Source organism: Myotis daubentonii, chromosome 10, assembly GCF_963259705.1.
Source record: "Myotis daubentonii chromosome 10, mMyoDau2.1, whole genome shotgun sequence".
In the NCBI taxonomy this organism is placed as follows: Eukaryota; Metazoa; Chordata; class Mammalia; order Chiroptera; family Vespertilionidae; genus Myotis; species Myotis daubentonii.
This window is the reverse complement of record NC_081849.1, coordinates 2,364,713-2,378,766: the sequence shown is the minus strand read 5'-3', so window position 1 is coordinate 2,378,766 and position 14,054 is coordinate 2,364,713.

The following is a 14,054-nucleotide window of genomic DNA, read 5'->3' as shown; positions in this document are numbered from 1 at the left end:
CCTGTATCCACAGGAGCAGGTCAGAGGACAGGCCTGGCGAGTGCACTGCAGGCCCAGGCCGGCCTGAGTCGGAGCCCTGTTTCCATTCTGTGGGGAGGCCCAGCGCGCCATTACCTGGAAGCTGTGGGAGGTCTGAGTCTTGCAAACTATGGACTCACTTCTGCTCACACAGCAGGACGAAGGTCCCAGGTGCCCACGCGGGATCTGGCCTGCATGCGTTCATGACTGGCCATGAGCAAGATCAGGTGAGGACGGCCCTGAAAATATTATAACGCATAGCAATGGCAGGGCTACAAAAACTTCGCCAAGGAAACCAACTTGACCTTCATTGACCACATTTATTTTATTTCCTGCCCATGTATTCAGGGTTACAAATCAGCCCTCGCGGTCTGTGTTCCATCTTCCCACGCCGTTCTGGCCACACGCTACTATTTATGTAAGTGCTACGCGGGGCGCGGCAGTCCTGGGCTTAGACTCAGACGACAAACCGATCCATCTGTAATACATGATCCCTGGACATGTGTTTCGCCCACACAAATATAAATCTTTATCACCAGCATATTTTTGTAACTTCTACTTTCTTTTTTTTAAATTAAATTGTAAAAACAAAAGTGGATCGAAATGTTCTAAAGTTTAAATTACCTTCTCACCAGACAGATTACCCTTCTTACCAAACATAGTAAGTCCACCCAGCTAACCCTTCCTCTCCCCTCCTGGTGGCCTGGGGATACATCCTCCAGCCCTGGGCACGCCCTTCCCCCAGCCCTGGGCCCCCCCCTTCCCCCTGTCCTGGGACCCCTTCTCCCTGCCCTGGGCTCCCCCTTTCTCCTGTCCCTCATGTTGTTGTAATGTACCCCGCGAATCACAGAAGGACGCCTCAAGAAGACAAATTAAAGAGTCACATTTATTGCAATCCGGGTCTATGAGGGGTCATTCCCAAATCTCATAGCGATAAGATGGTGGCAAAACCAGACTTATATAGGCAAAGATCACAAAGGTATTGATTCCATCTCAAGGTTTGGAATGAGGAACCTGGTTTGCAAAAAAGCAGTTTACAGAAGCAGAATTAAGCATGTTAATTACAGTTTGGGGTCTCAGGGTCTCTGAATTGACAGAAACACCTTATCTAGAGCCCTCGGGTCTTGAGACCACTGGGTTGCCAGGAACTCATTATAGAGCCATCGAGGTAATTTAGAGTAATTGTGCTGTCCTGTTTCCCAGGTACAGAAGAATGTGCTTCGATAACCAGTCAGATCACAATCAATGGGATAGTCACGTTACAATCAATAAGGCATTCAATCGAATGGGATGACTTATACAATTTAGAAAATCAAAGTAACCTGTCCATTGTTAAACAGAGCAAATAGGTCCCATACTTCAATGTCAGGGACTCGCCATTTTCCCCGTGTGGCAGTGGCAGCTGGGGCACTCGCTCCTAACAGTGGGGCATCACCACCAGCCTGTGCCGTGGCGGACCCTGAGGTCCCAGCTGACATGGCGCAGCTCTGAGGCCTGGTCTTGTGCTTCAGCCCACAGTGTAGGGTCAGCCCCCACGGCAGGCACTAGCGTCACCGGGCCGATGTTTCCAGGTCTCAGGCTCTGGCCCGGCTGGGACTCCTGGGGAAGGGAGGGCCGCTGTCCTCCAGGCCCACCGCTGGGGACAGGGGAGCATTCGGTTCGGTGCTGGGCACGCACACGGCTTCTTCTTCAAAGTGCCCAGTCAGCGTGGGAAGCCTGAGGGCCCGGCTGCTGCCATCAGTGGCCACCGGCAGCCCTGACACTGAGGACGAGGGCGGCTGCTCCTGGGACCCGGACCCTGGGGGTGGGGGTGGGGGGCGCAGCTGAAGTGAAAAACGCCCCCGAGGCCAACACCGGCCCTGCCCTCTTCCCTTGCAGCCCAGCCCAGCCAATGTCACTGCTCCTCCCGAATCCTCAGGTTTCATAGAAAAGTGATCAGACCCACGGGAGGGGCCGGCAAACAGCATGAAAGGGGCTTCCGGGCCAGGGGCGGGCACAGAGGCCTGAAGTCACGTGATCGTTTTATTCCTTTTTCTTGTTTTTGCTGGCATTTCTGATGTAAATACTGTCCACAAAGAGCAGTTTTTAGTTTTCAATGGTGCTACAGCTGCCTGTTGGAGATAACTGTGAGAATCATCTTGCTTGCGGGCAAGAGAGCCTATTATACAAACTCTCAGGCTGTCTGATTTTCAGACATAGCTGCTGAGAAAGTGTGAACACCTCTTCTGAGGAGAGGAGGGAGCGTAAGAAGAGTTCAAATCATGATGTGATCACTCAAAACATGACCTGCCCTGGGGTCACAGTGAATGGAATCTGCTGTTTCGCGTGCGGAACCAGAACAGACCCACCCTGTTCTGGGCCCAGTGCTGCTGCGTGTGACAGGTACTAGCAAGACTCGTGTAGACACTGTTTTCACGTGATTCAAATAAAGAAAGACTTCCAAATATGAAAATGACCTGAGCAAAAAATGAGATGGACCTCTTTCTGAAAAAAGGGTGAATGTGTTTGTAAATATAAAAATTAGTGCTCTACAATAAATGTATCATATCTTCTGCACAATAACCCTAGGATGAAAGGTAGCCCCTTGTAGTGCACAATCATAATATAAAGAAAAGGCTTTGATAAGAGGGGAAAAATCATGCAAAATACTGTATCTTGAATAAATAAGTTTGATACTTGCAAATGACAGCTTGGGTTGAGGATGTTTTATTTGTCTTAGAAATCTGTCCTTTTGTAAGAAAACCACTCTGTGGGGTTGGGAGCGCTGTGCACAGTGCCCAGCGGGGAATTCTCCGGGGGAGGGCGGTCCAGGAGTGCCCCCCCGCCCCCGCCGCTGGTTCTCTGCACTGGGGGGGGGGGGCACTCCTGTCCTTTGTCCTTACATGAGCAGCGCCCACTTCAGTTATGCTCTCCTCCCTTGTTCATCTCAGACATTCTTGACAGACACCAAAGCCCACACAGGAGACTGCAAGAGAAAGTCTCCCCCAGACCTGGCCACACCTGAGGCTGACTTCTGGGGAAAGACAATTATTTACAGATAAAGTGATCAGTGTGTGAAAAGCGCAATGTAGCGCCCTGGCCAGGTGGTTCAGTTGGTTGGAGCATCATCTTTTATACCAAAAAGGCGGCGGGGTGAACTGAAGGTGTTTCTCTTGCACATCAACATTTCTCTCTCTCTCAAAATCAATTTAAAAAAATGTCCTCTGGTGAGGATTTTTTCAAAAAGTGGCCATGTGTTGAAAAAGGGAGATATTTTTTAATGAGCTGGAAAGGCTTGGAACGGGAACAGGAGAAGCAGGTGAGCTTTTAGACCAGGGGTGGGCAAACTTTTTGACTCGGGGGCCACAATGGGTTCTTAAACTGGACCGGAGGGCCGGAACAAAAGCATGGATGGAGTGTTTGTGTGAACTAATATAAATTCAAAGTAAATATCATTACATAAAAGGGTACGGTCTTTTTTTTTTTAGTTTTATTCATTTCAAATGGGCCGGATCCGCCTGCGGGCCGTAGTTTGCCCACAGCTGCTTTAGACCATCGTTGCTATTCTGGGCTCTGCCAGCTCAGGCAGCCTGCCTAAGGGGACTTGTTTTTAAATAAGGATGGGGGTGGGGCGGGCTGGAGGAGGTTAAGAGTTGAGGGAGGGGAACCCAGGCCATACTTTCAACAATAAAGATAAACAAAACTTACGGGAGGCATGTGGAGTAGAGGTCAGAGGTCAAAATAAATAAACGAGTAAACGAACAAATAACTAGATATAAAGTTTCAATTTCGACTTGCACTAATTAATTAGATTATATATCCATGGTTTCAAGTATAATTTTAGCCAAAGTTATAGAAGCCATGTGTTGAGCATTTACACTGTGCTTTACAGACATTTAAAAAGGTCCCTCCCCTTACATTTTGTGTGAAGAAACAGGCTGAGCTGAGTAACCTGCCTGGAGTCACGCAGCGACATCCACAACGAAGTTGAGATTGAACCCGGTCTCTCTCATTCTGAAGACTGTGCAGCTACATGTGACCTTATGCCAACCTGATGATTTCAGCTCACAGTCTATGGAAACAGTGCTGTTTATTCTGACTCTGGTTCTAAACTCAACCCAGTTCAAGTCCCTGCGATTTACCTAGAATTGCTGCATTCAGGTGTATATGTGGTACCTACACACTCACAGACAAACATGATTGTTCACATTCTCATATCAGCCGAAACCATGGTAACTGAACAAAATAACCACGATTCAATTTTTAAACATAAAGAAAATCCCACTGAAGGAGAAAAGTGACCATCTGCCATAGAAAATTCAATGACACGAAGTTCACTCCGTGTCTAAAATAGAAACTGACAGTTGGTAATGAAAGATCACTGGTACCTACGACCCCGTGGTCACACCTAGGGGTGCTTCCCGCCTTCTTGGGTCCCGACTGAATGCCCAGGTGTTCACCAAAGTCTCTCCCATTTGGCTGGGCACACATCCCCAGCGTCCTCTGACCTCTGACCTCCACTCCGCGTGCCTCCCGTGGCTGGTTCCTCAGAGGATGCTGTGTGTCTGAGGCTCAGAGTAAACTGAGGGGACATGGGGACTGCACGCAGGCTTTGTGACTTACCTGCCCGCAGCTCTCAGCCTGTAGCAACCCACCCGCCCATGGCTCCTTAGTCCCTCTGGCCAGAGAGCCTCCGGCCTCCGCGCGGAGCTGGCATTTGGAAGACGCTCTCTGGAGAAAGCGAGGACGCCCTGAGCCCGGTGTGCGTCTCTTCTCTTCAGGACCACAGGCTGCTTGTTGTCAAAGGCCTGCACAGAGCAGGCTGGAGTATTTACTCAGCTTTTCTCTTTATCAGTTTGAGGCGGGACAATGAGTCCAATGTCGTCCATCCCATCGCGGCCAGAATATGGAGGTGGTTTTCATGCTGGGAACACGTGTCCGTCGGCTGCAGGAGAATTGGCTCTTTGGAGGGCCTCCTGCCTCCTGGCCTCCTGGGGGGTTGTCCTGCCAGGGCCTGGCGCTCTCCCGGGCCAGCTCAATGGTGACTAGGTGGTCTGCCGGACCCACGTCCGTCACCCTGTTCTGGCCCCAACTCAGGGTGGGGGCTTCTCAAGGCCCCCCCACTGGGCCGCAGACCCTAGCAGCCCCCACCCAGTGCTTTGGCCAGTCCCACAGCGACCCCAGGAGGAAAGGCCTGGAGGCCTGGTCACTTCCCTGATTTCCATCTTCTCAGGGCACTTGACCATCTGATGCCTTTGGGATGGACAAGTCGATGTGCACACGCTTGACCGACACACCAAGCACGGCAAGCTGTCCAGCTTCTCCACTCGTCTTCAAACCTTCAGCAGGAGGAGGCCAGACTGAGAGCAGCTCTGCGCGCTTCCCGGGCCTGACGGCGCCGCTCCGGGTGCAGGAGGCGCAGCGTCTCCGTCACTGCTCAGCCCGCTGTCAAGGCACAAACACCCCCAACGGCTCCTCGCCCGCTATGGGCACCAGGCCCTGGGCCAGGCACAGGCTGATGCCCGGACCTAGAGGACCTCCCAGCCCTACTCTTGACCTCAAGAGGTTTTCAGTAGCCTCCTCGTCTCTGCTGCCCCGACGCACACGCCGTACCTAAGATTTATTTAGCATCTCCTCACCTGGGCACATGATGTCTGTCTCATAGAGACTTTAAATGCCCGAGAAGAAAGGACGTCTCAGTCACTGCTGGAGTTGGGGCTGAGAAAGTGTTGTGTGATGTGAAATTATATTTTTAAACTGTCAAGGCAAGATACTTTCCAAGCTTCTTGACAGCTTGGGAATGAGAATTCTCAAGGAGTAATCTGTGCTTTAGGTTTGAGCCAATTAAATTACAAGAGGGAAGAGTAGGCATTAAAATATATTACAAAGGTTTCTTATTTAAAGGTTGTGAACACATACGTTCAAATATCCACCTCTGGTAATTTGGAGTTTCTTGGTTCTGGGAGTTACTTTGCTTTCTGCTCAGGTGTTTAATCATTATCCTTCAAATCCCAGCCGCCCACAACCTTTCCTAAGGCGGAGGCGCTTTCAGAACCACTTTCTGTGTGTGAACAGTGTCTGCCTTTTCCTGAGATTCACTCAGTGACTAAGAGCCAAGCACTGAGAGGCTTTTAGAAGCAAGACGGAGAAGGAAAGGGCCAGGGGCGCCGCTCTGAAAGCCGAGAGCCTCAGCACCGAGCTCTGGAAGGGGTGAATTATATCCTCGAGTCAAGAAAACATGTTTCAGACTTAAAAGCCTTGAGCTTAGCTTTGAGTTTGAAATGTTTATCTACATAAAAATAGTGGTAATGCATTGGGAGTTCTAGAATTAACATGAATCATGTTTTCTTGATGTTTACTTTAATTTGCTTTTACTTGGTTATGCTATTTCTCCTTTGTAGTTTAAAATAAAACTATTGAAAATGTTAGAAGTAATGTCATTTTAAAAAATGGTTTCTTTTTTTGGATATGAAAACGGAAAATCTCTGGTAATAAAGTAACGTCCAGCATTGGCGAGAGTGTGAGTGAACATGAGTGAACATGGGTGCGAATCTTTCTGTAGAACCATTTGTGAGGGCAGAGCGAAAGCTTTGGAAAGAAATCGTGGACTCTTTAACCCAGAACTCTGATTTCTAGGCACATATCTCCAGGAAACAATTGAGGAAATTTAGTTTAAATGCTGTTACGACACACCCATAAACACTACGCTGTAGAAGACTCGTTCCCCCTCACCTCTGAGCCCCACGCCTTGCTGCCTGTGAAGTGCTTGTGAAAGGACAGAGCAGGACTGTAGCTGTGTCCCTAACCCCTCTTCAAAGAAAAAGCCGCAGAATATATTAGTTACTCAGCCTGCCCTTATCTCGGCCAATGGGAAAGTGGGGAAAACTAGCCCAAGGCCAAAAGTATGCTAGCCACCGCCGCCCCCCCCCCATCTTTGTGTAACCAGACCCTAGCTGCACCCTGCCCTTGCATCACTAGCCCCCAGCCCTCACTCAACCAACCGGAATCGGCCAAATCAGTGGTCCGAGTGTGCCCCCACCCCCCACCCCAAGCCCTATAAATTCTTTGTTCTCTTGGGACTCCGGGCTCTCTTGCACCCTATCTCTGCGTTGGTAGGGGAGGCAGAGGGACCAAGCCCCGGGCTTGAATAAAGACTCTATGCTTTTGCATCAGACTCGGCGCTCCCTGGTGATGTCCTTTGGGGGATCTTGAAATCTGGGCATAACACTTGAGAGCCGATGGCGATGGTGATGGAGCTGGTGGTGACAGCAGGATGCACTTATTAAGAATTAATTAGGTGCTTGACATACTGGGTACTCTCTGCACATTAATGAACTCATTTGCTCTAACCCTCATAACCACTTTATGAAGCCAGGGGCTTTATTACTTCCCTAGTTTAAGTTAAGGACATGAGAAGGAGGGACTTCTCTAAAGTAGTGGTCGGCAAACTGTGGCTTGCGAGCCACATACGGCTCTTTGGCCCCTTGAGTGTGGCTCTTCCACAAAATATCACGTGAGGGTGTGCATGTACAGTGCGATTGAAACTTTGTGGCCCATGCGCAGAAGTCGGTATTTTGTGGAACAGTCACACTCAAGGGGCCAAAGAGCCGCATGTGGCTCGCGAGCTGCAGTTTGCCGACCACTGGTCTAAAGTTAATGACAGTGACCCAGCTGGGCCCGGCTCCGGCATCTCTGACACGGAGGAGCAGAACAGGTGAAGGCTATGGGCAGAGAGCTTTCTCACTTTGCTCTTTTCTCCTGGCTGACAAGGTGCTGCACCCAGTTGTGACTGACAGATGCAGACTGTCTGGACCTTCTTGCAAATTCCCAGCTGGAGAGAAGGCCAGGTGGCAGCTGCCCCCGATTCCTCTGACTATAAACTGTGAATCGCTCTGAATAACAACCGAAATCCTTCCATGTCTCCCGCCCAAAGGAAAAAGCCTTCACAATACGTTCACACTGACTCCCAGTATTTGAGCATTTGCAAACCTCCCCTGTCCCTGTGCTAGGCACCAGGCCATGCCTTCATCCAGGGGCTATTTGAAAGCTCTGAATTGCACCCCAAGTTCCCTGGACTCGGGCACAGTGGCCTCGTGCCCGTGTCCGTCTTTTCAAGCACGGGCCACATGTCTGAGGTGCGCACAGGACTGCTCAGGGACAGGAGTGGGTCTGAGAACTCTGAGCAGCAGGACCTGGCAGTGGAGCTTTATGTTAACGCACCAGCAGCGGGCCGGTGCGTGGCTCCTCTCAGGTGGACTGAGAGACAGGGCTGCTGGTCAGGACCTGCCTCAGGCCTCAGCCCAGCCCTCTCCACTCACGTCCTCGGCGACCAGGGCCTCAGCACTGGCGTGCCCTGCATTTCATACATTATTCTGTGTTTCTGGACCTTTGCTTTTCCCCTGCAGCCACGGGCTGACTGCAGTATCAGTGACTTCCTAGGATGCCATTGGGTTTTGTTTGGAATCTGTTCAGTGATTCTAAGTTTCTCAGGGTCCAAACCAGGACAGAGTCCCGTTTCTTACTGTTGGATGGATCTGCTAGCTCCACCCACTAATTTGATTATGTCCCTAATATCGTGCTTCTGTGTTGATCGGCTCTGCCTGAGGCTGACACCCTCCAGGCCCTGTGCCCCAAGGGCTCAGAGTTCAGAGGGCACTTCCCAGTGGCCCAGGCCCAGGTGGACCCAGCTGAGCCAGAGATGTTGCTAGTGGAAATGAGGCCCGTTCCCTAGGCCCTGAGAAAAACATTTCGGAGACGCACATAGGGGAAGTTGTATGGTTTATTGAAGCTGGACAAACGACTGTCCCAGGTTCAGCTCTATCCTGCCCTGAAAGAAGTCCAGCCTTGTCTTCCTTAGGCCAAGAAATGGTGCCAGTGTCCAAAACTTCTGTGCCATCAGTCCATCCAAATCACTCCCACCGGGCCCCGCTGGCTTCGGCTGTGCTTCCTGCTGCGCTGTGGCGGCACTGTGTCCAGGCCTGTAGTTGGAGTCCATGCATCTGCCGCTGGCCAAGTAAGGCCACATGGACATTATGGAGAGAAAGAGAGAGAGAGGAAGAGGGAGAGAGAGAGGAGAATGAGAGGGATAGAAGGGGGGAGAGAGAGAGAGAGGGAGAGAGAGGAGAATGAGAGAGGGGAGAGGGGAATGAGAGGGAGAGAGAGAAGAGAATGAAAGAGAACTTTTTTGTTAAGCTGGGATTATATTATGGGTAGGACCAATCAACTTCCCAGTCTTTGGAGGGCTGGCATTGGGTCCTTCCCCGTAACCAATCCATATCCTTGGTCTTCTGGGGGGGTTCTGTATCCCTTATCCAATCCAATCCTTTTCCCATAGTAGGCTCCACCCCCTATGGACGCAGTCTTTGTTCCTACTGTGCAGATGGAGTAGGAGCACCTCCCCCTGGTCCCTTGGCTTCCAGAGGACATCCCTGTGTTGCTCCATCCTTCTCCCAGCACCGAAGGGATGACCACGAATCCCTGGGGAGTGTGCGCATGCTATAGCTTCCTGGTGGACCAGCTTCTCAATGCCTGGCTCCCTTCGTTCCCTCCTCTTCCACTCTGTCGAGCTACTCAGTTCTGGAAGAAGCATGCCTCCGATTTATCCTCATAGAAGAGAAACAGCATGTGGCCAGGCGGCTACCGAGTCTCCCCAGAGCAGACAGGATATGGGGGTGGGGAGAAGGTGTGAGCTGTGCACATGGCCGTTAGCACACGTCTTAGGGAGATTCCCCTAGACCAGTGGTCAGCAAACTGCGGCTCGCAAGCCACATGCGACTCTGGCCCCTTGAGTGTGGCTCTTCCTAAGCCTTGGGAGCACCCTAATTAAGTGAATAACAATGTGCCTACCTATATAGTTTAAGTTTAAAAAATTTCGGTCTCAAAAGAAATTTCAATCGTTGTGCTGTTGATATTTGGCTCTGTTGACTAATGAGTTTGCCGACCACTGCCCTAGACCAGTGGTTGGCAAACTGCGGCTCGCGAGCCACATGCGCCTCTTTGGCCCCTTGAGTGTGGCTCTTCCACAAAATACCACGTGCAGGCATGCACATACAGTGCGATGGAAACTTCGTGGCCCATGCGCAGAAGTCGGTATTTTGTGGAAGAGCCACACTCAAGGGGCCAAAGAGGCGCATGTGGCTCACGAGCTGCAGTTTGCAGACCACGGCCCTAGACAAAGGGAGGGGGAGGCGACTAGAAAAGGCCCCAGCATATTTTTTAAAAACACCCCAATGGGAGACAGCAAGACCTGGGCGACCTATTAGGAAACAGTCCTAATAGTCCTCAGCCAATGAGGAGCCGGAGCAAGGACTGAATGAACAGGCTGTGATCCTGCCCCTGTACAATGGGCGCCTGCTCTCCAGAGTGTTAGTCAGTCTCATGTCGCCATGCATCTGTTTCCCAGTCACCAGGTGACATTTGGACAGGTGAGCCCTTCCTCACCGCCCAGGTCATCCAGGGCTGCTCTCCTTGCCGCCTGTGGTGGCCTCAGCACAGGTGCCAGGCATGGTCAGGGAGGCGTGGCTTGTGTGAGGTCAGGTAAAGAAAGGGGTCTTAGGATAGGGCCTGAGCCAAGGACCCCAGTGGAGTAACTTCAGAAAGAGTTCCTGGAGAAGCTCGCCCAGCACAGGGCCAGGGAGGGTCAGTGGGGGCAGAGAGGGTCCTGTCTCCTGGCTGAGCCCACCAGGATTTAATCCCTCACCTGGGCCCAGCTCAGCCTCTCCAGGAAATTTTAAAGCAGTCCGCCTGGAATTTCCTCATCTGCCAGATAACTCCCTGGCATCCCGCAAGGGAAGGTGAGCTTGCCTGAAATTGTCCACTCTTTTTTAAATTTAGTTTTATTTTTTTAAAAATTTATTGGAGTGACATAGGTTACTAAATTATACGGGTCAGCATCCATTCTGTAGTACATGGTCTGTATGTCTTGCATGTTCACCACCCACGCGAAAGGACCTCTCTCCACTCCCTCCCACCCTTTCCAGCGGAGAAGCCCTCCCACTCGCAGCCTCTCCAGCCCCTTCCAGCTCTGGACAAAACAGCCAGCTCATAGCCACTTCGCAGAGCCAATGAGACCTCCCAACACCGGCTGTCTGTGCTCTGTAAGCAGCTGAGCTTCTCTGTGGAATCTCCTTGGCCCTGCCTGTTGGCGTGGCCCCAGGAACAATGGGCCCAGCAGCAGGCAGCTGGTCCGCCACCAAACCAGCTCTGGCCCCACCGAAAAGTTTCCGTTTTTAATTCATTCTTCTCATCCACAGACAAAGAGGACCCCACCCAGCTCTGGTGGTGGGGACCCCTCCTGTCTCTCAGACCCGCCCCTGGGGGCAGGGGCGCTCCCTCTGGGCTGGGCTTTCACAAAGGTTGGCCTTGGACTTCTCTCTCCCGCCAGCTCAGCCTCCACATTGTCTGTGTGGCAGGACCTTTCTGTGGTGGGGGCGCCCTGAACATCCCTGGCCTCCACCCCCAAAATGACAGTCGTCTCTGGACGCCCTCAGAGTCTTCTCAGGGCAAAGCGGCCCCACCGGGAAGGCCAGTCTGGCCCTGCTACGGGGGTGAAAACTTCCTCTATGCTCGCCTGGGTGTCTCACAGGCTGGGGCTGTGTCTTTGACTTTGCCCATGCCTCTGTCAACAAGCTCTTCATTCAACCCTGTTTTCTTTTTTTAATCCTATTTTTTAATTAATTTATTTATTGTAGTGAATTTATTGGGGTGACACTAGTTGATAAAATTACATAGGTTTCAGGTGTACAGTTCTAAGTGCCTGCGTCTCAGGCATGGCCCAGGCACAGCCCATGTGGGCATCCTGCTGTCCTGTGAGTGGCGCCTGCAGAGGCCACTGCCACCTCACCTTCCTCAGGATCTTCTGAGAGCACTGTCCGCGCACCCACTGTGCCGGAGCCCAGCCCTCGCTGTGGGCTCCCCAGCCCACCCACTCTTCCTAGCCCATCACAGGAGATCAGGCAGGGGGCTCCGTCAGCAAATCTTGTTTTAGAAAAAGAACTCATGGGAGGAGAAAATGGCAGAGGTATAAACGGACGTGTCCTGTGCCTTGTCCTGGAGCAGATAAGGATGAGCAGCTGAAATGGGTAACATACAGCCCGAATAGACAGAGGATTTTCAGCTGAGAGACAGTCTGAAGCTGGGAAAGACCGAGAACCCCCAGGAAAAAAAGGACGGTTGGAGACTGCCGCTGAAACCTCTCTCGGTGCCCCAGCTCAGCAGCGGAGACTGCGCCATCTTGGGTGGCTGTTGCCGGCGTCCAGAGATCAGCTTCTAACCTGGAAACAGGGGATCTCAAGCAGCGTGACTGCGTGAACTCAGAGGAGCACTGCTTCTTCTCACGGAAAGGTTAGACTTCCCCTAAAGGTGCAGTTTGCAGTTCGGGTTGGAGAGAGGACCGAGCTCGCGTGCGCGGGGCGAAATCTGCGCCCCACAGAGTCCGCGGCCGTTGGGACCAGCGTGACCCGCGAGTGGGGAAGGGGCCCCACAGGGCTGCTGGCAGAAGGGAACACTAAAAATAAGCCCATAGCTGGACTGGATGTAAAAAAGCAGCCTTGGACTTTGCCAGTGTCCCGGCTGCTTGGTGCCAGGGGTGAGTGGGCGCCCGGAGACTGTGCTCAGACCTGGAAGGTGGAGGCTTGCGAATTCACACAGAGTATCAGGCTCTTGTTACAGTTCCCCTTAGATCCGTGCATTTGATTATTAAACCCAGTGCATGGGATTCCCGAGTTGGGGTCATTCACAGAGCCTGTAGGGGAAAGTTCTTTTTGGGGAGCCTGGGAAACAGAGCAGGCAGTAACCATTAAAGAACCAGCTCTGGGCAGTGGACTTTCCCAAACCAGTTTCAAGTACCATAGAAAAAAAACCCTACTGATAGAGAAGACTTATAGCCTCGGAGGTCAATCCAGACACACTGCCACCCAGAGGCAGATCCACGAACTGTCTCTTCTGTGATCACAAATAGAGGTAGTCTGGTAAACAAATACAATCTGCCTTAAAATCAGGACTGTGGTTTACGGCACGGAGGGACAGTGTATCGCAGGGAAATTCAATACTCTCCTGAATGCCTGGCAGGACTAAGGCGTGACAAAAAGAAGAGTAGAAGATCTGAAGCACCTTCACTACTGCATATTTTCATATATTTTTTAATTCTTTTTTCACCATTTCATTAAGAACCTATTTTATTATTTTTTAATTTTTTTCATCACTTGATTTTACCTTTTTAATTACCACATTTTTGTAAACCAGTATTATTGCTATCGTTTTACCATTTTTATTTTTCTTTATTTTATTTTGGGATTAGTGTTCTACACTCTATTTTCATCATTCCTTTAGCATCATTTCTCTCTATCTCACATTTACCTTTAAGCCAAAACTCTCTTCCTCACTTTTCCCCTTTTGCTGTCCTGTTTCTCTTACCCTACTCCTGCTTTAGATTTTCCCTATCCCTTCTTTTTACCCACTGTCTAAATTTCACCCTACTTATATATCTAATTTCCAATCCCTTGCACTAAATCCATATACACCTCTCTCTTATCTTTCTTCACTATCCATTTTTTTTCTCTCTCTCTGTCGTTTTGCTAGTGTTTGCTTGATTTTGAGTATATCAGGTTTTTTTATGCTTGTTTGGGAGATTGTTTTGTTTTTCATCTTCATTTTTCTGTTTTGCTTATTTTTTCTTTCTCTGGTTATTTTTGTGCTTCTGTTTTCCCTTGCCTTGCTTGATATTAGTGGTTGTTTGTAGTTTGCATTAATCTCCAGGGATCTGCTGCTGGAATTCATTGAGATTAGTTGCGGTTCTCTTAGAGTTTTCTCCCCATACAAATAGCCTCTTCCCCACCTCTATTTCATTCTCCCTCTTACTTTTTTTTTTGTCTGTTTGTTTCTTTCTTCTCTCCCTTTCCCCAATCTCATTTCAGCACTCCTTTTTGTTTTTTCTTTTTCTCTTTAATCTTTTTCTCTTTTTTCTTCTTTATCCCCTAATTCTCTTCGCTCGGGTGGTCACCTTTATTTGGGGTTATTAATATCGTGAATACATTTTGTTCAGTGCCTTGTACGTTGTG